Here is a 27,229-nt window from a genome sequence, read left to right on the forward strand (position 1 = left end):
TAAATTTGTTCTTTATACAAAATCATTGTGGACATGGTGCTTTACAGATAAATAAAGCACCAAGGCTCTGCTGCCCCGAGAGCTTACCAAGTAGAGTCAAAAACTGATGTTTGTTGCCACTACAGAAAAAAAACAAACCCATGTCCTGGTGAAGTGCAGAGCCTCAGACTCCTTAGTTCATGAGGGACAGAGTGGAAAAAATGGAATGTGATCATGTAATTCAAAATGGTATTATAATGGATACTCACAAAGAGGGCCAAATTAAGGTAGCAAGGGAAACCTTAATTCAGACATTTCCCAACTTCTGAGTGCTTGACTTTGAAACCTCAATAATGTTCTTTTAACATCTTTTGTGTGTGTACGTATGTAATAACAACTATAGTTTTACATTTTGGTTCTCTTTCCCATTCCCTGTAAGAGCCCTTAACTGAATATAAGCAGCACAGCCCAATGGCCTGTGATGGGATGTTAGATGGGGTGTGATCTGAGTTACTACAGAAAATTCTTTCCTGGGTATCTGGCTGGTGAATCTTGCCCATATGCTCAGGGTTTAGCTGATCGCCATATTTGGGGTCGGTTTTCCTCCAGGGCAGATTGGAAGAGGCCCTGGTGGTTTTTCACCTTCCTCTGTAGCATGGGGCACAGGTCACTTGCTGGAGGATTCTCTGCTCCTTGAAGTCTTTAAACCACGATTTGAGGACTTCAATAGCTCAGACACAGGTGAGAGGTTTTTCGCAGGAGTGGGTGGGTGAGATTCTGTGGCCTGCATTGTGCAGGAGGTCGGACTAGATGATCATAATGGTCCCTTCTGACCTTAATATCTATGAATCTATAAATCTCTGAATATGATGGAACGTTGTAGTTGAAAAACATCAGTCAATGAGAATGCCACACATCCGAAAAATGGCTTCAGATTCTGTCAATTTTGTCAGAGAGGAAGAAATTGCCAAGTGCAAGCAGTACACAGGATGGACCCCTCCTGTTTATTAAGGCTAGATGACATCAGCAACCAATAAGCATCCAATGCTCTGAAGCACTGATTTTGACAAGTCATCAAGCATCTCGCATGACAGCAGGGAATTCCAATAGGCTAGAAAAGTCTTATCAACACAACTGTTCCATCAGGGTGTTTGCTCCTCCCTAAAGCCTAATTCTCTCATTCCCACCAAAAAAAATTGTATATTAAAAAAGAGATCCTGGACACTGGTAAGCCAGAAGCATGACTTATTTCACAGATGTGTTGTGAGGCTTAATTTATGTCTGTAAACCCTTTGTGTTGTGCCTCTCCTCTATTGTAAGAGACTCTCAGTATTATCAATGTGGTCCTCTCTACACTAGAAAGAGTTAGCCAGTATAGCTATATCAGTAAAGCCCCCTACAGTCAGCATAACTATGTTTATACTACAGTATTTGCTGGCATAGCTGTGTTGGTTAGGGTTTGATTTTTTCACACTCCTAACTGACATAGCTATCCTGGCAAAACTTTTCGGTGTAGATCAAAGCTTGCAAGCACCCGATTAGGTTTGGAAGGATTAGATTTTTATCCATAAATGTAGATAAACATTGATTTCAATATACGTAAACATACAAACTGACACAAAAATATTTCCACTGATAATTATCAAAATGTACAGATAGACAATGTAACAAAAATGATTCTTGAGAACTTATTGGAGTTCGTATTCAGGCTATTTACTTTATACACTTTGACATACGATGTCGACAAATTGCGTTTTAATGCTTATGAACCTTTAACTTTTTGACTCTCAACATCAACTGTCATTCAATAATTATCGTCTGACCCCTCCTAATTTCCTACAGCTGTGAAAATTTAAAATTGATAAAAATCGAAAAATGCTTAAAAGTAAACACTAATATTATCAGTCAAAATTAAATTCTGCCAAGCCTACGTATGATGAACGTGTAGTGCTTCCACACCCGCAACTCTCTGCACATTTGTCCAATTTATGCAAATTGAACAAGAACCTTGTCAGAGGTAGTCCGAGCTCTGGGGTGGTTTAAGTAGGATCTTCCCAGCACTACAGACAGTTCTGTTTGTTTTGGGCAGTGAAATCAGAAGGGATAATAAGAATGAAGATAATGCATTTGTCAGGTAAGTGCTGCCAACTGTAATTGTGCATGTCTCCTTTAACAAAGAATACAGAATACTGACAGTAGTAAATGACTGATTATATATGATTTATACGGCTGGCAGGGACATTCATTCTTTCGCAAGGATCTAGTTCATTCATGGTATAGTGCAAGAGTCATATTCAGCTTTGCATTGGTCCCAACTATTCCCTCCAAAGCCGCTAAGTATTTTTTTCTACCCCAGCTTACCCTCTACACTCCCCCCAAGCAATTTAAAACACTAGACAACATCCAATTGTATTTGTTTCCCGTAGAAAGGCAGAGCAAGGTGCCTCCCATACCAGGCTTCCCAGTGTCTTGGGTTGCCATCGCTCCCCTTCTCCTAGTCATTTCTAGTATCATTCTGTGCTGGTTTGGTGGGCCTACAGCCATCAGCAGTAGAGCATTTACATTCCGCTTTTCCCATGATCATCTTGTTAGAAGCATAAACCAAATCATATCACCTGAGGGCTTGTTAATGGAAGGGAAGGAAGCAAGAGTGTCTCTCAGCATTTCTAATCTTTCCAGAAAAAAGGAAGAAAAGGAGACACTAAGATGAAACCAACATATTAAACCTTCCAGCTCATGCCTGCAATCAAAGGACCACTTCTGCACATGGAAAGGACCCAGTCAAAGCCCTTCCTATGGCAACAAGGTAACACATAAATTCTCGAGAACTTAGCCAGCTTCAACCTCTAACCATTGTCCCATGTCTGTCCTGAGATTCCATCAGACTTCACTGCGGCTGCAACCTGGAAGAAATAAGTCCCAATGCTCCAGGTCCAAATAGCCACTTGTTTTCCAAATTTAAACACTCCCTGTCTCCCACATCCCAGGGAGTCTTTTCTCCAACAGAGATTTCTGTACTCCTTCAGGAAAGGACCCTCACCACATCTATCAGCAGAAGCATAGGGTATTCTAATACCCACAGCACCAAAGTTATGCACCACATTTTAGCACTAGGGCAGAGATGTATTTCACATCTGAGTGCCTCTGAAGGCCACATCTGCAGAAGCACAAGGAAAAATATACAGAAGCATGATTGTTAAGTAGCATGGGGCACGGGTCACTTGCTGGAGGATTCTCTGCTCCTTGAAGTCTTTAAACTACTATTTGAGGACTTCAATAGCAGAGATATAGGTGTGAGGTTTTTTGCAGGAGTGCTGGGTGAAATTCTGCGGCCTGCGTTGTGCAGGAGGTCAGACTAGATGATCATAATGGTCCCTTCTGACCTAAATATCTATGAATCTATGAATCTGTGGCAGCAGATTACAAATTAGCTAAGTATTTCCCCAAGCACCCAGTCAGCTCAGGCCCCCACATGAGACAGTTTGAATCTGGAACCTCAGAGCTCTGATTTCAAAGACTGAAGCTACTACAGTTCAGGGAAGTAAATGATCTTACAATAAAGGAAAGTTGTTTTCCACATGAAGGAAGGTTCCCATCCATTATCGCAGTTTAGACAGGTGTATCCTGTTGCCTTCACTGGAAAAATCAAGCTAAACCTTCACTAAAACAAAACTAAAAATTAATCCCCTATCTACTCTATTATCTGAGCAAATATAAAGCTATTAATAGCAAGTAATCCACATACTGGTGATGCAGTTTTTACCATAAGAATTCTGTATAATCCACAGAACAAATACCAGACCTACTCAACATATTACTGTATCACACCTCAAATATTCACTAGGTCCGTATGACAGTGCAGATTAATTTACAGCTGCTACTCTGTCTGTAACCTCATCTCAGAAATTGGTCTCTAAAACATACTTGACTGTACAGAAGGGATTGAGGAGGTCACTGGCCCAAGATTTGGGACCTGCTTCAGACCCTCCTGGACTAGTGTCAAAAAAAGACAGAGTTCAAACCAATGTAAGTCTGGAATAGTTTAAAAGTGTGATATCTTGTGAACTAGCGGGGCTAGAGATAAATGCTTTATCCCACTGGAAAGCTGAGCATTCCCACTTTCACTGAAAGTATTTCCTTGCCTTGGTAGGATGCAGGATACTGGACCTTTAGAGAAAAAAAAAAAGAATAAAGCCACTCGACTCTAATTTCTATCTTATTTTCCCTCCCCTCCCAACCTACCTGAATTCTGAATGTTAGTGGGTATCCTTAAGCTTCTAGAGCTAGAGATTACCACTTTCTACCAGGTGAAAGTTTGGAATCTCAGCTCTTTCAAATGGCATGCAGCTGGCATATCATCCTCAGTCTGTGGAGTAGGCTGAATTACACTTTTAATTTGGGGCTGGGAGCTTTGTCTCCAAAGTGAGAGCCATGTACGCTCAATCCCCAGACGCACTCCTACTGATATCAAAGAAGGTTTGCACAAAGATCAAGGATAGCATATGGACATTTGGTAGAAAATGTATTTTAACTAGTGAAGTTAATGATTGCCTGCAGCTCACTCAGTGGGAAAACACGATGCTGTACACTTTTAGAACTACAGCTGTCCTTGCCCTGGGTTTCTGCATGTGTGTCTTCCTTTCTTCTCCCTGCACATATCCCCGTTTTGGCCTCTCTTCAGTCTGATTGCTTGCTCTGTTTCTTTCCAGGGATGGAGATGACCTAAAATGTTATGAGGTTCAACTCCTAGTCCTCCCTACAGCCACATATCATTGCCTCCCTCTGAGCTTCACTCTAGGTCCCTCTCCATTTGTCAGACACCAAACAGCAAGTGCATCTTCTTCTCTCCCCTCCCCAATTCTGAGTTGGAGCAGCAACATTTTTCTGTTGCTCCCTTTCTAGGCCTTTATCAGACCAGCCATCCACTTCTTCTACAGCTATTGTGTGTCTCTCATCCACCTTCCAGCTCTTCTGCACTAAGTAAGAAAGCAGCTGGCTGGGGGTGCAGACAGAGGAGAGGCAGTTATAGGCTGATGCTCAGTGGAGTCATTTGTCTGGTTAATTCCAATAACAAACGAGACTCTGGCACGTTAACTAGTTATGCGACTCCCAAGCGGTTGGCGTCCAACTTCTTAGAGGGACAAGTGGCGCTCAGCCACCAGAGATTGAGCAATAGGTCTGTGATGCCCTTAGATGTCTAGGGCTGCACACACCGATAGGTGCAAGTAACATGTTGAACCCCATTCATGATGGGGATCGGAGATTGCAATTTTTCACCATGAACAAGGAATTCCCAGTAAGTGTGGGTCATATGCTCACGTTGATTAAGTCCCTTAAAAAAATAAAAAAGCCTTGACTGGCCAGAGAAGAAACCTGAAAGACTGTTTTTTCCCCTCCCCGTACCTCTGGAGCAGGAGGTAAAAGGTAAAGAAATTCAAAGTTATGACTCAAGTACCCAATGTATAACCCTGAAGTAAGGCGAGGGAAGGATCTTGACATCATGCTGAGAGTGACTAATGCCCCTATTACTGAGAATGCATTTTACATGAAAGCATGCTCACACATGACAGGCAGCCTGCCGAAGTGGTGCCAGGCTCACCTCTACCTGTTGTTTCACTGGTCACAGCCTTGATAGTGGGATGGGTCAAGGCTATAAGTCTCCAGCCGCCCCAGCAGGAAAGAGGTTCAAGGTGCTGGTTTTGACCTACAATGTCCTTCATGGTTTGTGTTCTGGCTACCTTTGAGACTATATTTCCCTTCAAACTCTTACGGAACAGTGATGATCAGTGAAGTCTCTGGAGTGGGTAGTGCCCGGATTTAGCCATCTGGGAGCAAATATTTCTCAATGAGTGGTGCCTGACTCCAGAACTCATTACTCCCCACCCCACACTTTGTCCAATAGAGGCCAGGTTCGCTGACCTTCAGAGCACATTACAGTGTGTCTATTTATTCAAACTATGTGTGGGAGGGCAGGGAGAAGGGTGAATTAAATAATTAAATGGGAAGAGGTATTTTTGGGGGGGGTGGGAGAAAGCGAGGGAAAGGACTTCTTTCAGCAGCCCCAATATTTTGTAAGTATAGATGATTTCAGGAATAGATTTTATGCTTTTGTTTTATATGCACTTAGATATATTTATGGTAAGGAAACGATATAATTTGGAAAAAAATATACAACAAAGTAATAAAGACAAACAAAACATGCACAAGGGGGCTGTTACATAACCCTAACTCAAAATTTCCTGAATTTTAAATAGCGTTTAAAAGCTCAACCATAACGCATTAACAAATCTTTGTATTAAAAAAACAAAACAAAACACAAGAAACAAAACTCTTGTGAACAGGTGATCAGTTTGTCTGGGAGTGTGTTTGTGCATTCAAAGCCATTTGTCTGAATGTGCAATGAAGGATTCAAATGAAGCTGTATCTAGTTTAACATGCAGATCATCAGATACACACAAAAACTGCATGCAGGTCTTTACTATCATCTATGGCCTTTACAACAAAAGTTAGTCTTCACTGAGGACAAAATGCACTGCCAATCTGAAAATAAGCCTCTTTTGGTTACCAAAAAGTAAAATGTAAAAAAAACCAAAAAAACCCAAACACTCCTCACCACTGAAACTCCAGTTTTTCCTACTGTGATGAAACCACAACACTCAGAAGCAATGTTGTCCTTTTTTTCCACACATGGAAGGGGCAGGAAATCATCTTTGGGATAGAAACGACCCTGAGAAACATCACCTGAAGACTAAATTTATGATGTGTCTGTTTTTATGTGCTTTACATGAAAATGCCTCTTCAATCAGAACTTTAACATCCCTGGTGCAACACTGTAATAAAAGAAGAATTATTTCTACATAAAATATTTTCAAAAGCTTTTCCTGAAGCATCCACACGTCTTTAAAAACAGTACGCTGAGGATCATAACAGTGCGGTGGGAAGTACAATATCCCCCTTCTCTAGCAGCTTTTGCCAGAGACTGGGTGTCTCACATGGAAGAACAGAAAGAATATTACTAACTAACCAGGCAAGTCCACTGTATGACAATCTACAACAGGGGCGGGCAAACTTTTTGGCCAGAGAGCCACATTGGGGTTGCAAAACTGTATGGAGGGCCGGGTAGGGAAGGCTGTGCCTCCCCAAACAGCCTGGCCCCTGCCCCCTATCCACCCCCTCCCACTTCCTGCCCCCCTAAGAACCCCGCAACCATCCAACCCCCCCTCCGCTCCTTGTCCCCTGACCACGCCCTCCCAGGACCCCACCCCTAACCGCCCCCCCAGGACCCCACCCCCATCCAACTCCCCCTGCTCCCTCTCCCCTGACTGCCCTGACCCCTATCCATACACCCCCGACAGGTCCCCCGCGACTTCCACGCCTATCTACCCCCCCGTTCCCCGTGCCCTGATCACCCCCCCAGAACCTCCGCCCCATCCATCCGCTCCCTGCTCCTTGTCCCCTGACTGCCCCCTGGAACCCCTTACCCCTTATCCAACCCCCCTGCTCCCTGCCCCCTTACCATGCTGCTCAAAGCAGCATGTCTGGCAGGCATGCCACCCAGCCGAGCCAGCTCCACCACTGCGTTGCCTGGCAGAAGCTCACAGCCCCACCGCCCAGAGCGCTGGTGGCATGGCGAACTGAGGCTGCAGGGGAGGGGGGACAGCAGGGGAAGGGCTGGGAGCTCAAGGGCCAAGCAGGACGGTCCCGCGAGCTGGATGTGGCCAGCAGGCCGTAGTTGGCCCACCTCTGATCTACAACATGTACTTGCGATTTCTGACCCAGAACTAAACTCCACAGCTCTGAGATTTGCCATGTGAAAAAAGAATTAGTGCCTGGTGAATTTCATCTCATTCAAGTGGATGCCTTTATTTTTTTTGGTGATCCTGAACTTAAAGTTTGTATTTTTGTTTTCATTACCTCTTTAAAAAGAGTCTCCTGCAGCTCCAAGCTAAAGATCTTCCAGGAGATTCTAAGCAACAGCTGCAGCATCTCAGCCATCTGTTTCATTTATATTTGCTAATGCAGCTCCTGCTGTTTTCAACTGACAATTTTCTCTCTCTTATTCCTGGCACACGGGAAGTTGCTGTACGCAAAGTTCCTCTTTATTCTTAGCCGTCAAATCACATCTGGTAACAAAAATGCACGAACAAGGCCTCTTCCCATCCCACTTTTCCTCTATTAAAGTTATTGAGATTTGGATGAGTATTTATGTTGTTACTTTACAGTTTAAGAATATAAGAACGGCCACACTGGGTCAGACCCAAAGGTCCATCCAGCCCAGTGTCCTGTCTGCCGACAGTGGCCAATGCCAGGTGCCCCACAGGGAGTGAACAGAACAGGTAATGATCAAGTGATCTCTCTCCTGCCATCCACCTTCACCCTTTGACAAACAGAGGCTAGGGACACCATTCCTTACCCATCCTGGCTAATAGCCATTAATGGACTTAACCTCCATGAATTTATCCAGTTCTCTTTTAAACCCTGTTATAGTCCTAGCCTTCACAACCTCCTCAGGCAAGGAGTTCCACAGGTCGACTGTGCGCTGAGTGAAGAACTACTTCCTTTTATTTGTTTTAAACCTGCTGCCCATTCATTTCATTTGGTGGCCCCTAGTTCTTATATTATGGGAACAAGTAAATAACTTTTCTTTATTCACTTTCTCCACACCACTCATGATTTTATAGACCTCTATCATATCCCCCCTTAGTCTCCTCTTTTCCAAGCTGAAAAGTCCTAGCCTCTTTAATCTCTCCTCATATGGGACCCGTTCCAAACCCCTAATCATTTTAGGGGTGATGCCCTTTTCTGAACCTTTTCGAACGCCAGCTTATCTTTTTTGAGATGAGGGGACCACATCTGTACGCAGTATTCAAGATGTGGGCGTACCATGGATTTATATAAGGGCAATAAGATATTCTGTCTTTTTCTCTATCCCCTTTTTAATGATTCCTAACATCCCGTTTGCGTTTTTGATTGCCACTGCACACTGCGTGGACGTCTTCAGAGAACTATCCACGATGACTCCAAGATCTCTCTCCTGATTAGTTGTAGCTAAATTAGCCCCCATCATATTGTATGTATAGTTGGGGTTATTTTTTCCAATGTGCATTACTTTACATTTATCCACATTAAATTTCATTTGCCATTTTGTCGCCCAATCACTCTGTTTTGTGAGATCTTTTTGAAGTTCTTCACAGTCTGCTTTGGTCTTAACCAGGGATCTCAAACTAAAATCACCAGGAGGGCCACATGAGGACTAGTACATTGGCCCGAGGACTGCATCATTGACACCCTCCCACCCCTGCTCCCACTCCACCCCTTCCATGAGGCCCCGCCCCTGCCCCACCTCCTCCCACCCCTTCCCTGCCCCAATTCCAAACCCTTACCCAAATCCCCACCCCTGCCCCGCCTCTTCTCCACCTCCTCCCCTGAGGTGCAGCTCCCCGCTCCTCCCCCCTCCCTCCTGGAAAGCCCTAAGCGCCGCCAAACAGCTGTTTGGCGGTGGGAGGAGCCTAGAGGTAGGCAGAGGAGTGGGGACACAGCACACTGTGGTGGGGGGGGGTGAGGGGAGCTTGGTGGCTGCAGGAAATAACTCGAGGGGCAGAGAGGGGCCACGGGGAGCTTGGCAGACAGCAGCAAATAACTCCGTGGGCCGCATGCGTATTTGAGACCCCTGGTCTTAACTATCTTGAGCAGTTTAGTATCATCTGCAAACTTTACCACCTCACTGTTTACCCCTTTCTCCAGATCATTTATGAAAAAGTTGAATAGGATTGGTCTTAGGACTGACCCTTGGGGAACACCACTAGTTACTCCTCTCCATTCTGAAAATTTACCTTTTATTCCTACCCTTTGTTCCCTGTTTTTTAAACAGTTCTCAATCCATGAAAGGATCTTCCCTCTTATCGCATGACAACTTAATTTACGTAAGAGCCTTCGGTGAGAGACCTTGTCAAAGGCTTTCTGGAAATCTAAGTACACTATGTCCACTGGATCCCCTTTGTCCACATGTTTGTTGACCCCCTCAAAGAACTCTAATAGATTAGTAAAACATGATCTCCCTTTAGAGAAACCATGTTGACTTTTGCACAACAATTTATGTTCTTCTATGTGTCTGACAATTTTATTCTTTACTATTGTTTCAACTAATTTGCCCGGTACTGACGTTAGACTTACCGGTCTGTAATTGCCAGGATCACCTCTAGAGCCCTTCTTAAATATTGGAGTTCCATTAGCTATCTTCCAGTCATTGGGTACAGTAACTGATTTAAGGGACAGGTTACAAACCATAGTTAATAGTTCCACAATTTCACATTTGAGTTCTTTCAGAACTCTTGGGTGAATGCCATCTGGTCCCGGTGACTTGTTACTGTTAAGTTTCTCAATTAATTTCAAAACCTCCTCTAGTGACACTTTAATCTGTGACAAGTCCTCAGATTTGTCACCTACAAAAGATGGCTCAGGTTTGGGAATCTCCCTGACATCCTCAGCCGTGAAGACTGAAGAAAGAATTCATTTAGTTTCTCCGCGATGACTTTATTGTCTTTAAGTGCTCTTTTTGTATCTCCATCGTCCAGGGGTCCTACTGGTTGTTTAGCAGGCTTCCTGCATCTGATGTACTTAAAAAACATATTGTTATTACCTTTTGAGCTTTTGGCTAGCTGTTCTTCAAACTCCTTTTGGCTTTCCTTATTACATTTTTACATTTAATTTGTCAGTGCTGATGCTCCTTTCTATTTACCTCTGTACTGACATCAGTATGTTACTTTTTCCTAATATCCAACCTAAACCTCCCCCACTGCAACTTGAGACCATTACTCCTCGTTCTGTCATCCGCTACCACTGAGAACAGTCTAGAGCCATCCTCTTTGGAACCCCCTTTCAGGTAGTTGAAAGCAGCTATCAAATCCCCCCCTCATTCTTCTCTTCCGCAGACTAAACAATCCCAGTTCCTTCAGCCTCTGCTCATAAGTCATGTGTTCCAGTCCCCTAATCATTTTTGTTGCCCTCCGCTGGACTCTTTCCAATTTTTCCACATCCTTCTTGTAGTGTGGGGCCCAAAAGTGGACACAATACTCCAGATGAGGCCTCAAAAATGTCGAATAGAGGGTAACAATCACGTCCCTCTATCTGTTGGCAATGCCCCTACTTATACATCCCAAAATGCCATTGGCCTTCTTGGCAACAACGGCACACTGTTGACACATATCCAGCTTCTTGTCCACTGTAACCCCTACGTCCTTTTCTGCACAACTGCTGCCTAGCCATTCGGTCCCTAGTCTGTAGCAGTGCATTGGATTCTTCCGTCCTAAGTGCAGAGTCCTGCACTTGTCCTTGTTGAACCTCATCAGATTTCTTTTGGCCCAGTCCTCTAATTTGCCTAGGTCCCTCTGTATCCTATCCCTACCCTCCAGCGTATCTACCCCTGCTCCCCAGTTTAGTATCATCTGCAAACTTGCCGAGGGTGCAATCCACACCATCCTCCAGATCATTTATGAAGATATTGAACAAAACCGGCCCCAAGACCGACCCCTGGGGCACTCCACTTGATACCGGCTGCCAACTAGACATGGAGCCATTGATCACTACCCATTGAGCCTGACAATCTAGCCAGCTTTCTATCCACCTTATAGTCCATTCATCCAGCCCATACTTTTTTAACTTGCTGGCAAGAATACTGTAGGAGACCATGTCAAAAGCTTTGCTAAAGTCAAGGAACAACATGTCCACTGCTTTCCCTCATCCACAGAGCCAGTTATCTCGTCATAGAAGGCAATTAGATTAGTCAGGCATGACTTTCCCTTGGTGAATCCATGCTGCTGTTCCTGATCACTTTCCTCTTCTCTAAGTGCTTCAGAATCGATTCCTTGAGGACCTGCTCCATGATTTTTCCGGGGACTGAGGTGAGGCTGACTGGCCTGTAGTTCCCCGGATCCTCCTTCTTCCCTTTTTTAAAGATGGGCACTACATTAGCCTTTTTCCAGTAGTCCGGGACCTCCCCCCATCGCCATGAGTTTTCAAAGATAATGGCCAATGGCTCTGCAATCACATCTGCCAACTTCTTTAGAACTCTCAGATGCAGCGCATCCAGCCCCAAGGACTTGTGCTCGTCCAGCTTTTCTAAATGGTCCCGAGCCACTTCTTTCTCCACAGAGGGCTGATCACCTCCTCCTCATGCTGTGCTGCTCAGTGCAGTAGTCTGGGAGCTGACCTTGTTTGTGAAGACAGAGGCAAAAAAAGCATTGAGTATATTAGCTTTTTCCACATCCTCTGTCACTAGGTTGCCTCCCTCATTCAGTAAGGGGCCCACACTTTCCTTGACTTTCTTCTTGTTGCTAACATACCTGAAGAAACCCTTCTTGTTACTCTTAACATCTCTTGCTAGCTGCAACTCCAGCTGTGATTTGGTCTTCCTGATTTCACTCCTGCATGCCCGAGCAATATTTTTATACTCATCCCTGGGTCATTTGTCCAATCTTCCACTTCTTGTAAGCTTCTTTTTTGTGTTTAAGATCAGCAAGGATTTCACTGTTAAGCCAAGCTGGTCGCCTGCCATATTTACTATTCTTTCTACACTTCGGGATGGTTTGTCCCTGTAACCTCAATAAGGATTCTTTAAAATACAACCAGCTCTCCTGGACTCCTTTCCCCCCCATGGTATTCTCCCAGGGGATCCTGCCCATCAGTTCACTGAGGTTGTCAAAGTCTGCTTTTCTGAAGTACAGGGTCTGTATTCTGCTGCTCTCCTTTCTTCCTTGTGTCAGGATCTTGAACTCAACCATCTCATGGTCGCTAACTCCCAGGTTCCCATCCACTTTTGCTTCCCCTACTAATTCTTCCCAGTTTGTGAGCAGCAGGTCAAGAAGAGCTCTGCCCCTAGTTGGTTCCTCCAGCATTTGCACCAAGAAATTTTCCCCTACACTTTCCAAAAACTTCCTGGATTGTCTGTGCACCGCTGTATTGCCCTCCCAGCAGATATCAGGGTGACTGAAGTCTCCCATGAGAACCAGGGCCTGCAATCTAGTAACTTCCGTTAGTTGCAAGAAGAAAGCCTCGTCCACCTCATCCCCCTGGTTGGTGGTCTATAGCAGACTCCCACCACGACATCACCCTTGTTGCTCACACTTCTAAACTTAAACCAGAGACTCTCAGGTTTTTTCTGCAGTTTCATACCGGAGCTCTGAGCAGTCATACTGCTCTCTTACATTCAATGCAACTCCCCCACCTTTCCTGCCCTGCCTGTCCTTCCTGAACAGTTTGTATCCATCCATGACAGTACTCCAGCCATGTGAGTTATCCCACCAAGTCTCTGTTATTCCAATCACCTCATAATTCCTTGACTGTGCCAGGACTGCCAGTTCTCCCTGCTTGTTTCCCAGGCTTCGTGCTTTTGTGTATAGGCACTTGAAATAACTTGCTGTTTGTCCTGCTTTCTTAGTATGAGGCAGGAGCCCTCCCCTCTCGCGCTCTCCTGCTCGTGCTTCCTCCCGGTATCCCACGTCCCCACTTAGCTCATTGCTTTGGTCCCCTTTCCCTGGTGAACATAGTTTAAAGCCCTCCTCACTAGGTTAGCCAGCCTGCTTGCGAAGATGCTCTTCCCTCTCTTCGTTACATGGTTGTTAAGCCATGGTGGCTCTTCTTTAGTTCTTTTACTGTGTTTTTTAATTTGGGGTATACATTTAAGTTGAGCCTCTATTATTGTGTCTTTGAAAAGCATCCATGCAGCTTGCAGGGATTTCACTCTAGTCACTGTACCTTTTAATTTCTGTTTAACTAACCTCCTCATTTTTGCATAGTTCCCCTTTCTGAAATTAAATGCCACTTGTGTTGGTCTGTTGAGGTGTTCTTCCCACCACAGGAATGTTAAATGTTTTTATATTATGGTCACTATTTCCAAGCGGTCCTGTTATAGTTACCTCTTGGACCAGATCGAGAGTTGCCTGTCCCCTGTGGGTTCCTGTACCAGCTGCTCCAAGAAGCAGTCATTTAAAGTATCGAGAAATTTTGTCTCTGCATTTCGTCCTGAGGTGACATGTACCCAGTCAATATGGGGATAATTGAAATCCCCCACTATTATTGCGTTCTTTATTTTGATAGCCTCTCTAATCTCCCTTAGCATTTCACTGTCCTGGTCAGGTGGTCAATAATAGATCCTTACTGTTATATTCTTATTGGAGCATGGAATTACTATCCTTAGAGATTCTATGGAAAATGTGGATTCATTTAAGATTTTTATTTCATTTGATTCTACATTTTCTTTCACATGTAGTGCCACTCCACCCCCCCACCCCCACATGACCTGTTCTGTCCTTCTGATATATTTTGTACCCCGGAATGATTGTGTCCCATTGATTGTCCTCACTCCACCAGGCTTCTGTGATGCCTATTATATCAATATCCTTCTTTAACATGAGGCACTCTAGTTCTCCCATCTTATTATTTAGACTTCTAGCATGTGTACAAGCACTTTAAAAACTTGTCACTGTTTATTTGTCTGCCCTTTTTTGATGTGTCAGATTCTTTATGTGAATGTTTCTTATCTGATCTGGCCCATACTTGACCCTCTTCCATCCTCTCCTCCTGACTAAAACCTAGAGACTCTCTATCAATAGACTCTCCTCTAAGAGAAGTCTCTGTCCGATCCATATGCTCCTCTGCAGCAATCAGCTTTCCCCCGTCTCTTAGTTTAAAAACTGCTCTGCAACCTTTTTAATGTTAAGTGCCAGCAGATACAATATTTTACAATGTTTCAGATACAATAATGAGGGCAGAGTATGGAAAGGGAGCGAAGGGGACAGAGCAACACAGAAAAGAGGGAGAAGTAAGAAGGGAATTATACTCCCTCCTACTACAGCACTGCTGCGGGAAGGATGGGGCTGGAAGCCCTCCAAGCTACCCTCACAACCAGTACACCTTCCTTACACCATTACCTCATGCTAGGATTCAACCTTTTCTGGCCACTATACCCATTACCCAACTATGGAATTGACTGTACCATCTGCCCATGGCCTTGCTCTCCCTTCTCCTGTACCCAGCAATAACATCCCTCCTCTTCTGCACAACATTGGTGTCAGGATCAGCCCAAGAGCCAGTGTACTTTACAGAAGGCATAAGTGAGTGAAGTGTGTTGAGGCAGAACACCAGGGCTCAGAATTTTAAGTACCAGTGATTAGGAACCACCATCCCGCTGAGAGATGCTGAGACTATAGCTCTCCCATACTGTTACCTGTGGTGCTAAGAGACACTCTGGGTAAAGGCACAGACTGACCAACTCCTGAAATAATGGTTAGCCAGCATGAAAAGCAATAAAATGGTAGCACAGGGAGATTTGGCCAGCAGCCACTACCAAGGCCAGTTAATGTCACTACTGCGTACCAGGGAGCTCATTAAGCAAGTCTCCAAGCTAGCAGGGAGATCTAAGGGCTTGTCACTCTGGGAAATGATATTGGTTGTAATGCACAACTTAGCACTTAGTGTACACAAGGACTGTCATCTTTTAAAATCATGTGAGCTGGTCATGGCTAACCTCTCCACAGAGTGTTTAATGTGGTGTGCGCTAGCACGTGTTATAACATGGCTTCATTTTCCAGCATTGACTAGCCCTAACTTGGAAACAGGTATGGACATTAAACACAAAAAGGGCTGCACAGAAACCAGACCAAGATGTGTGACTCTGCATCTCCCCTTCTAATATACCCCCTTCGCAGTCATTGCAGTAATTACTACAGTACAAGGCGACATGAGAGGAGCAGACCCACAGGGCTGGAAACCTTGTGCTGGAACATCCTTTTCAGGTCACAAACACACAGCCCTGAACCTCATGCTGATAAGCAGCTGAGAGAGTGCTGGGGAGATATCAGTCATAATCTCTTATCTCTACTGTTCCCGGAAGACAACCTAAAATTACCCCTCAATCTGCTGTTCCACCCATTAACTCTTTCATAATCCTCAGACCACCTCTTCTACTACAATATATTCCTAACAGCCACTATGTGCTACCTTCTGAATAATGGGTAGACAACAGAGGAGGGAGGAGGAGAGCAGAAGAGAAGGAGAAAGAAAGGAAATTGAGGAGATTTGGAGGGTGAGTGAGAAAAAACAAGGGAAGAGACTCCAACAGTCTGGCAGTGAGGCATAACCCTCTCCTACCAAAAACCTCTCTTGAGTGCCTGGTGCTGTGCCTGGGTTAATCTGTGCCTTTACACCAGCCAGCCAGTCATTCCCTCTGCATGCTGAGCACAACTGGCTTCATTTCCTCCCCAGCTTCTGTTCAACATTATATATTTGTGTACATACCGTACTCTGCCTTCAAAGAACGGGATTCACCTACACCTGGGAAGAGCTGGAACACAGGTGCAGTTCATACAATGGAGCATGTGTTAGCTCTCTTAATATGTTGGCAATTGTTCCTATCCAACTGTGGATGGATGTGAATCATTACATAAGGACCAGATTTGCTTTTTGAATTTATAACTGGCACTAAAAACACAGTTATAGGTGCACTCTGGAGAGGCCAACTGCAGCCTTTCAATGTCCCCTCGAACAACCCTGCACAAAGCATTCCGACTTTCAAGTGCATATTGGACAGGACAGAAAAGATTACTTATTGACACCTGCATCACACTCCAGGATGTTATAGTTTCTTTATGTTTTGCAAGAAGGATGCATTATCCAGTGAGTCTTGGTTCTAGTCTAAAATGCTATCTTTAACTTGCTTGCCATTCCTCAGTTTACCCAGATGTAAAATTGTGTAAACATTTATCTATTTCACAGAGATGATATGATGTGTATTATGGTGGCATCTAGGATCTCAATCTTACACCAGGACTCCATTGTGCTACACACCATACAAACACAGAACAAAACGACACTCCCTGTCCCAGGGTGCTTTTTAATGTTGAGACATTCTAAAGAACTGCAAAACATTATTTGTACTCTAAGGCACCTCACAAACGGCAACAGAAAAGGGAGAGCAGAGTGTACTATGACCCAATGAGAGAAAGGTGAATTCATCACCATCTCCTAGAATGAGAAAATGGCCATTTTCCATAGTGGTAAGCAACATGCCAAACCAAAGATCCCAGGAACAGGACTGCTCTCATCCTATCCCTTGCCCCACACCACCCAATCCAAAATGATCACAGTTACATCCATTTTTCTCTTACCTTGCTGAGCAGCTGTGTGCAGAGTCAGAGGAAGAGCCAGGCTACACTGCACCAAAAGCAGACTGAGCAAAGGGCACTGTGCACCTGTCAAGAGGAAGAACAGCTTAGTTTAACATACCGATACCAAGTACAGTGAAGCAGTGATGTTTTCCAGAACAGACACATCCTGTGGTACCCGTCTCCATTTGAGGAGAGGGAGATCAACCCCTTAGGAAATCATCTGTGAACATCAGCGGTTATAAAGGAACCTGCATTTTCAGATTCAACTCTGATTTTAAAATTGTAGCCATAGAAAATAAGGGAGATATTCGGATTATTTCTATGATTACCATAGGCATGTCTGTTTACCAATTTGCTATTGTCCAGCCTGACCGCAAGGAATTAAATGAAAGGAGGCTGTTACAGGGAAACCAACAGGAATCAAAACAATTACAGCTATGAGGTACCTTAAGGGAACAATGGGAGAGCTACTAATTGGGAATGCCCACCTACCTGGCTCAAGCCAGGTTGGCAAGGTTCATTCTGATCCTAGGCTCTGGCCTGGAAAAAGGGGCACTAAACCAGTAAAGACACTGGACTAGAGAGGAAGGCAGGTGAGTGGGCAGCAGCTGGAAATGAGCCTCTGACAGAGAGAGAAAAAGAGAGAATGCTGCAGGGTCTGTCTCCCCCAGGAGCAGGGCATCTGGGGTGAGTAGAACTCACCCAAAACTGGCAAGGAAAGGATGAAGTTTAGGCCTGACTCAGGCATACAGGCCTTTTGTTGTTTTATCCCTTTTTTCTGCTTGCTACATTCACCTTTGGGTAAATAAATAATATTCTGTTTGAAGAAGCTGGTTTTGAGTTACTTCCATCCACCACTGGAACCAGAGGAAAAGGGCTAACAGGTGTCAAACACAGGTGGGCCTGTCATGTTACTATATTTGGTAAACGGGAGGTGGAGAGGGGGGCTGCCCAGCACAGAAATTCAGTCTAAGAATGGTATAGACCATGTGGCATGTGATCCCACCCAGAGAGGGGTGAAGCTGTACTCCAGAAGCTATATTCAAAAGGAGTCTAAAGCACAGCTTGCCCTGTAACTGTGACTGTAGTGTTTTATAATGTTGCCACTGCAAACCTCATCATTACATGGGTATCAGTGACATGGCAAGGCCACACACAGAAAAGAAAACCTGCAAGGTAAGAGGAAAACAAACTGTTTATTACTGATAGGCTCATTTTCCTCTCTATCATCTGCTGAGGAGGCAGGGGCTCAACAATAGTAGACCTAAACAGTCAGTCCTGTATTGCTCCCTGTCTAGAGCACACCGTGATAAGCCCAGCCTTCACGCACACTTCTTCAGGAACAATCTCCTCTTCACTCAACAACAAAAACCTTTCAAAATCACAATTTCAGACAGTAAAAAAAAAATCCTTAACTATTCTGGAGGGGAGAAATCTCGGTTTTAACAACATAGCTGTCTTTTCCACAAAATACCCCTGGGCAACCAACTGTACAGCCCATGTAAACTGTAGGCCTGCTGAGCCCAGAAGTGGAGAATAAAGAAGCACTCTGCAGTTCATAGGTTTCAGAGTAGCAGCCGTATTAGTCTGTATCCGCAAAAAGAAAAGGAGTACTTGTGGCACCTTAGAGACTAACAAATTTATTTGAGCATAAGCTTTCATGAGCTACAGCTCACTTCATCGGATACATGCAGTGGAAAATACAGCGGGGAGATTTTATGTACACAGAGAACATGAAACAATGGGTGTTACCATACACACTGTGAAGAGAATGATCAGGTAAGGTGAGCTATTACCAGCAGGCGTGTCCAACAAACCTCTGAACAGCATACTAACCCACAGAGAGCTTCTTACCAAGACTACAAAAAGAAGGATTCTGGGTGGACTCCTCCTGAAGGTCGAAACAGCAGACTGGACTTCTACATAGAGTGCTTCCGCCGACGTGCATGGGCTGAAATTGTGGAAAAGCAGCATCACTTGCCCCATAACCTCAGCCGTGCAGAACACAATGCCATCCACAGCCTCAGAAAGAACTCTGACATCATAATCAAAAAGGCTGACAAAGGAGGTGCTGTCATCATCATGAATACGTCAGAATACGAACAAGAGGCTGCTAGGCAGCTCTCCAACACCACTTTCTACAAGCCATTACCCTCTGATCCCACTGAGGGTTACCAAAAGAAACTACACCATCTGCTCAAGAAACTCCCTGAAAAAGCACAAGAACAAATCCGCACAGACACACCCCTAGAACCCAGACAAGGAGTATTCTATCTGCTACCCAAGATCCATAAACCTGGAAATCCTGGGCGCCCCATCATCTCAGGCATTGGCACTCTGACAGTAGGATTGTCTGGCTATGTAGACTCCCTCCTCAGGCCCTACGCTACCAGCGCTCCTAGCTATCTTCGAGACACCACTGACTTCCTGAGGAAACTACAATCCATCGGTGATCTTCCTGAAAACACCACCCTAGCCACTATGGATGTAGAAGCCCTCTACACCAACATTCCATACAAAGATGGACTACAAGCCGTCAGAATACAGTATCTCCGATAATGTCTCGGCAAACCTGGTGGCTGAACTTTGTGACTTTGTCCTCACCCATAACTATTGCACATTTGGGGACAATGCATACCTTCAAATCAGCGGCACTGCTATGGGTACTCGCATGGCCCCACAGTATGCCAACATTTTTATGGCTGACTTAGAACAACGCTTCCTCAGCTCTCGTCCCCTAATGCCCCTACTCTACTTGCGCTACATTGAAGACATCTTCATCATCTGGACCCATGGAAAAGAAGCCCTTGAGGAATTCCACCATGATTTCAACAATTTCCATCCCACCATCAACCGCAGCCTGGACCAGTCCACACAAGAGATCCACTTCCTGGACACTACAGTGCTAATAAGTGATGGTCACATAAACACTATCCTATACCGGAAACCTACTGACCGCTATGCCTAACTACATGCCTCCAGCTTTCATCCAGACCGCACCACATGATCCATTGTCTACAGCCAAGCTCTACGATACAACCGCATTTGCTCCAACCCCTCAGACAGAGACAAACACCTACAAGATCTCTATCAAGTGTTCTTACAACTACAATACCCATCTGCTGAAGAGAAGAAACAGACTGACAGAGCCAGAAGAATACCCAGAAGTTACCTACTACAAGACAGACCCAACAAAGAAAACAACAGACCACCACTAGCCATCACCTTCAGTCCCAACTAAAACCGCTCCAGCACATCATCAAGGATCTAAAACCTATTCTGAAGGATGACCCATCACTCTCTCAGATCTTGGGAGACAGGCCAGTCCTTGCTTACAGACAGCCCCCCAACCTGAAACAAATATTCACCAGCAACCACACACCACACAACAAAACCACTAACCCAGGAACCTATCCTTGCAACAAAGCCCATTGCCAACTGTGTCCACGTATCTATTCAGGGGACACCATCATAGGGCCTAATCACATCGGCCACACTATCAGAGGCTCATTCACCTGTACATCTACCAACGTGATATATGACATCATGTGCCAGCAATGCCCCCCCTGCCATGTACATTGGCCAAACTGGACAGTCTCTATGTAAAAGAATAAATGGACACAAATCAGATGTCAGGAATTATAACATTCAAAAATCAGTCGGAGAACACTTCAATCTCTCTGGTCACTCGATTACAGACCTAAAAGTGGCAATTCTTCAACAAAAAAACTTCAAAAACAGACTCCAACGAGAGACTGCTGAATTGGTACTAATTTGCAAACTGGACACCATTAACTTAGGCTTCAGTAAAGACTGGGAGTGGATGTGTCATTACACAAAGTAAAACTATTTCCCCATGTTTATTTCCTCCTCCTCCCCCCCCCCCACCGTTCCTCAGACGTTCTTGTCAACTGCTGGAAATGGCCCACCTTGATTATCACTATAAAAGGTTTTTTTTCTCTCCTGCTGGTAGTAGCTCACCTTACCTGATCACTCTCATCACAGTGTGTATGGTAACATCCATTGTTTCATGTTCTGTGTATATAAAATCTCCCCACTGTATTTTCCACTGCATGTATCTCATGAAATGAGCTTTAGATCACGAAAGCTTATGCTCAAATACATTTGTTAGTCTCTGCGGTGCCACAGGTACTCGTTTTCTTTCTATAGTTCATAGTGGAGAGATATGGCTCTATACAAAGAAGAGAGACATCAAATAGAATGAGTCTGTCCCAAGAAGAAAGCTGTTATTCAAGCATAGGTGAAGTCTGCAGCAGAGCGCAGTACAGGATTATTTGCCTTCTCTCAATCTTCTCTAACAAACATTCTGAGCACTGAACATCCCTGGAGGAAAAGTCTGACCCAAATACTTTATTTTGAGCTTGGCCAGACTACACATTGTGCAGCCTGCCTATGTGCTAGGTCAGAAGTCCAAAAAGAACAGGATCTTGTTCTCCCACATCCTCTTTGCAGCCCTTGAGATCCTCTCTTCTGACACTTTAATCATGTGCAAGGAACCAGGCTCCTGTTCACTACCCTGCATCCCCAGGTACTCCCAAAAAGACCCCCAGCAAAAAATAATTTGAAAATGGTGCTCAGGGATCTATTCTCAAGGATTTTATTAGGATCTGGCTCTCTAGACTCAAAAACAGCCCACAAAAGTAATATACTTAGTTAAGCATGGCAGTCAATGTACGCACAACACAAAGCACTACAATACTTAGTACTTACTGGCCTGGATCTTAGCCCTGAGCTTCTTTGAGCTAGTAACCAAGCTTTCCAAAAACATCTACAGTATTTCACTTTGATTATACGAGACTATATTCTTCAGCTGATTCCAGATACCACTTACATCCATCAGACAGAGAATTCTACTTATTCACTCTACTTGTCACAAGTCAAAGTTTATTATTCATTTAAACATATTTAAAATACACCAATTGCTCCAGGCGCATGGATTTTGAATTAAAGGCAGGTGCTGCTGCTTCTTGCAGCTGATAAGACCTACTGTTAATGGTATCCAACAATGTTTGCATCATGCATCCTAGGGCAACAAATCCATGAGCTTTGAACAACAAACACAATTACTAGCTAAAGTGCTTATAACTGTGGAGATGGGACAAGAAACCTTGTCCTTTAGCTCCAAAACCACCCCCACTTCCCCTTGAGCTAAGAGAGAACTCCTTTAAACAGAAGATGTAACTGGGCCCATACTCTCCTGAGATCAACTGCCAGGAAACAGTGTCATTTGCACAAGCCAGTGTGCTACACTGGGATAATACCAGTGGGGGAAGCAGTGGGTTCTTGGCAATCTATGCTGCTTGGCCTGACCTTCTTTTGGAAGATAATACTCTGTGCTTACCCAAGGATCTCAAAGCATTTTACGAAGGTGAGTAAATATCGTCATTCTACAGCTGGAGAAACAGAAAATTAAATGACTTGCCCACAGTTTCACAGCAAATCCCAACCTGGGATTAGATTTCAGGAGGCTCAGTCCTCTAGATCACATTACCCTTATTGTGCTTACAGGGCAGAAGTCTGCTCTCAGATCCACATATGCACAACCCTCACTGCAGTCCATGCAAGTTGTATGAATGTATCTGAGAGCCAAATCTGGACTTAAATCTAAAGGAATACTGTGCTGATGGGCTATTGCCTTTAGACAGGCTTCCTTGTAGGCTTGACTAGACCCCAAAATGTCAGCAAAATGTGAAGAGATTTATAGAGCAAAAACCCTGAACAACAGTGAAATATGGCAGATTTTTCCAGGAGCTCTGTTCTGCTCCTTCTTATCCACATTATAATCCCTCTCTGCCATCAAATAATGGCAGACATTGTTTGAGATGGATGTAAAATTGAGTTAATTTGAGCATCCCCTCCCAAACAGCCCGTCTTCCCCATTCCTCCAAAAACAGAACAGAAAGTCAATACCACCACTGAGGGAAAACAGTATACAGTGAGCCAGAGATAACCATATTTCTAAAGGAGGGTGTCAAATGCCACTTCTTTGGAATGAGACTAAAGGATAGGATTTCACAGTAACAAAGCTGAAATAGCCAACAGCTGGCCTTGAGGCGTATACTCCTCCGCTGCATCCAATTATGATGGGTGTCCCTCATGTTGCACCCAAATCTGATTCCAACCCATCCTAGCCTGCTGTTCTCAGTCTTCACGGTAAATTGACATCAAACACTGACTCAGGAAACTGAGGTTAGAGGGAACAGTATTTACTTTAAATGGATTAATCCCACATCTCATCACGCTTCCTCTGCTATGTTTTGTTTTATAGTGCCTCATTTTGATATTGTATTCCAAATCCAGGCTAGAGCAGGCTGAGAGTTACATAGGCAGAAGGCATACAGCTCTGCATAATGTAAAATGAACTACAGGCAAAGAGCCAAACCCCCTAACTTCCACAGAAAGCAAGAGATTACACACACATACTGAGTGCCCCAGATTTGGGCACTGAGATTTGGGCACAGGGAGCGTGTCCTTGACACTGACCAAGGGGAATGAAATCATGAAGTGAGTGAGGTGGGGAACCTGGGTGATGGATGCATTAGAACAGGGGTGGGAAAACTTTTCGGCCCGAGGGCCACATTGGGGTTGTGAAACTGTATGGAGGGCCAGGTAGGGAAGGCTGTGCCTCCCCAAACAGCCTAGCTCCTGCCCCCTCCCATTTCCCGCCCCCTGACTGCCCCCCTCAGAACCTCCCCTGCTCCCTGTCTGCCCCCTCCCAGGACCCCCCATCCCTTACCGCCCCCCCAGGACCACACCCCCTATCCAGCACCCCCTGCTCCCTGACTGCCCCGACCTCTATCCACATCCCTGCCCCCTGACAGGCTCCCCGGGACTCCCACATCTATCCAACCCCCCCTGCTCCCTGACTGCCCCTCCCAAGAACCTCCGCCCTATCCAACCACTCCCTGCTCCCTGTCCCCTGACTGCTCCCCGGGACCCTCTTCCCCTTATCCAAACCTCCCACCCCCCACCCTCTTACCATGCTGCTCAGAGCAGCAGGACTGGCAGCCGTGCCACCTGGCCAGCATGACAGCATAGCTGTGGAGGAAGGGGGACAGCGGGGGAGGGACCAGGGGCTAGCCCCCCTGGCCTGGCGCTCAAGAGTCGGGCAGGATGGTCCAGAGGGCCGGATGTGGCCCATGGGCCGTAGTTTGCCCACCTCTGCATTAGAATGACTGGAGTGGAGTTGATGCACAAATGCAAATACAAACCTTTAACTGCTGAGCAAATCAGCCTGGTTCACTGGTGTGTTTGTCTTTTTGCAGTAAGCACTCACATGACTTAACCAATTAGTTGAAACTTCCCCATCCTGTGAGAACTGTATCTCAGTAACTCAGTACATTGGAGCTTTGAACTAGAAACCACTTGGTTTGCAGGGCAGCCGCTCTAGCAGGTGAACTAAATCGAGTCCCTGCTGTGCTGAGCTAGTGAAGAAACACATCTTGTGTCAGCTAGAAATTGCTCTTATACACAGGCCTCTCAACACACTAAAAAAATAACCTAAACCAGCATTTCTCAAATGCAGCCACCAGGGGCTTTTCTTGTGGGCATAGCCTCCTGGGTGGTGACTGGGGGGCAGGGGGGAAATGAGGCAGATCCCTGCCCCCTTCTGGAGCCACAAACATTGTAGGAGCAGGCAACTAGTGTGAGTTCCCCTCTTTCCTGGGGGCGGTGGAGCTAGGGCTTCGGGCTTCAGCCCTGGGGTGGTGGGCGGCAGGCTCTGGCCGTGTGGCAGCAGGCTCCGGCCGTGTGGCAGCAGGCTCCATCCCCCGGCCGCAGGGCTTCAGGCTCCAGCCCCGACCTCACCCCCCCCCCCCATCATCACTGGCCCTCTCTGCCTCCCTACCCACCCCCCCATCTAGGGCTTAATTTGTCCCCCACCTTGCAGGGGCTGAGTAAGTCTGCTGTGAAAAGTGATATTACCAAATGTCACTTTTCACAGTAGCAGATTTACTAGGTAGCAAGTCTTAAAAAAAGAAAATCAACCAAAAAAAGCAAAACATGTAAAGCACCTTATTTGTGTTTCTGTATAGGTCCAGTAAAAAATAGACAACTGTATGTTATTTTTATTATTGAGTCTGGAAAAAAAAAAGCCTACTTAAATAAATGACAATGATTTGGACATATATATGTGCATATTTATTTGTTTTTCCTAAAGTTAAAGCATTTTAGCCGCCAGCAAGAGTTGGTGGCCGCACTGCGAGGCCACCAAAGATTTTGTTGTGAGAAGCTCTGATCTAAACTCGTGTTTTGAATCACAGCTTGTAGGCTCTGCATAGAGATATGGCTATCGAAATCCCAATTATCCTCCCCAATGTTGATTTAATTATATCGTTGTAATTGAGTTTACTCCGTACAAGAGACAAAAGGTCAAGAAATTCCAGTCAATGACACCTGAGATAAGGGAATGAGCAAATGGAGAAAGCAGTGCTAGGTCTTCACATTCCCACCTGCCAGTATTATCGTACATATATAGGGTTTAAAAAAAATCTACTTGACGGGGGCAGGTAGGAGGCTTTGGCAAACACTAAGTTAAAATAAATGAAATTTCTAGACCTTAAGGTTATGAAGACAACTTGCCAGATGTAAACCAAATGTAAACCAATGCAGACAATGTCTTCCTAAGTCTGCAGAAAGGACCGCTCCAGTGGCCTGTTCTGCTCAGGGCTTTTCCAAGCTGCGGCAGTGGACACAGAACTAATGTAGTCCGCTATCACTGCTGCTATTAAGAACTTGTGGGCAAAAGTGAAACTGAGGAGAGTCAGGTCAGTTTCATTTTGCTGCCCCTTGGGAAAGCTCTTCACAGTAACAGAGCCACTGGAGCTATTCACTCCAGGAGAACAGAAATGGAGGCACAAAGAAAGGCAGAATAGCAGCAGTCAGAAAACAGAGGGAATGTTAGAGTAGGAGGAGACAAACCCCAACCATCCATCTAAAAGTCAGGAGGTTCTGAGGTGACAGAGGAAAAATGCTCCTGTTCTTGGGAACGGGGCAGAAAGAAGGCTCTGATTATTTTATTATTATTTATTATGTTTATTACAGAATCATAGAAGCACAAGACTGGAAGGGACCTCAAGAGGTCATCTAGTCCAGGCACCTGTACTCAAGGCAGGACTAAGTAATAACTAGACCATTCCTGATAGGTGTTTGTCTAACCTGCTCTTAAAAACCTCCAATGATGGAGATTCCACAACCTCCCCAGGCAATTTGTTCCAGGGCTTAACTACCCTGACAGTTAGGAAGTTTTTCCTAATGTCCAGCCTAAATTGCCCTTGCTGCAATTTAAGCCCATTGCTTTTTGTCCTATCCTCAGAGGCTAAGGAGAACGTTTTTTCTCCCTCTGACTTGTAACAACCTTTTATGTATTTGAAAACTTATCATGTCTCCTCTCAATCTTCTCTTCTCCAGACTAAACAAACCCAGTTTTTTCCAATCTTCCTTCATAGGTCATGGTTTCTAGACCTTTCATCATTTCTGTTGTTCTCCTCTGGACTTTCTCCAATTTGCCCACATCTTATACTCCAGCTGAGGCCTTATCAGCGTGGAGTAGAGTAGACAATTAAGATTATGGCAGTGTCTAGATCCAACCAGGATTAGAACCCCACTGTGCTAGGCACTAAACAAACATGGATTAGTAGACAGTCCTTGCCCCGAAAAGCTTACAATCTATATAACAAAGGGATGGGGAAAGGTGCTATCATAGGGTGTCACTGGCCCTTTAAGAGGCAAGAGGCCAGTGCACCTGTGACTGGTCCGCTGATCTCCAGTAGAGTTCAAGAGAAGACACTTAGGCCATTTAAATGGTCAGTCTGAAAAGGGCCAGAAGAGTGCTGACTGAGAGCACAGACAAAGAGCAAGAAAAGTGGTAGGTGACAGCTGCCTGGTAGTCAGGAAAGGGGCTAAGCCTGCTGACCTTCCTGAGCCAGAGAGCCCATGGCAGCAGGCTAAAGCGGGCTGAGCTGTTGGACTAGGTTTTGGGTAGAAGAGTCATGAGACTGGTCACTCAGGTGGATGGCTAGCAGTGTCGGTCCCTGGAATCAGGGCAGAAAGGAACAGGGACTTGTGTG

General features: G+C 45.1%; 1 protein-coding gene across 3 annotated transcripts in view; it reads right to left on the reverse strand.

The window, feature by feature from the left end:
• The window catches only part of NDST2 (N-deacetylase and N-sulfotransferase 2), a 230,452-nt gene that overhangs the window by 123,442 nt on the left and 79,781 nt on the right, over positions 1-27,229 (reverse strand). For all 3 annotated transcript variants that reach the window (XM_077822088.1, XM_077822087.1, XM_077822086.1), the window contains exon 3: positions 17,142-17,225. The gene's annotated coding sequence lies outside the window, so the exon portion shown is untranslated. The remainder of the gene's footprint in view (positions 1-17,141; positions 17,226-27,229) is intronic.

The sequence above is a fragment of the Eretmochelys imbricata genome, chromosome 7, assembly GCF_965152235.1.
Source record: "Eretmochelys imbricata isolate rEreImb1 chromosome 7, rEreImb1.hap1, whole genome shotgun sequence".
Classification (NCBI taxonomy): Eukaryota; Metazoa; Chordata; order Testudines; family Cheloniidae; genus Eretmochelys; species Eretmochelys imbricata.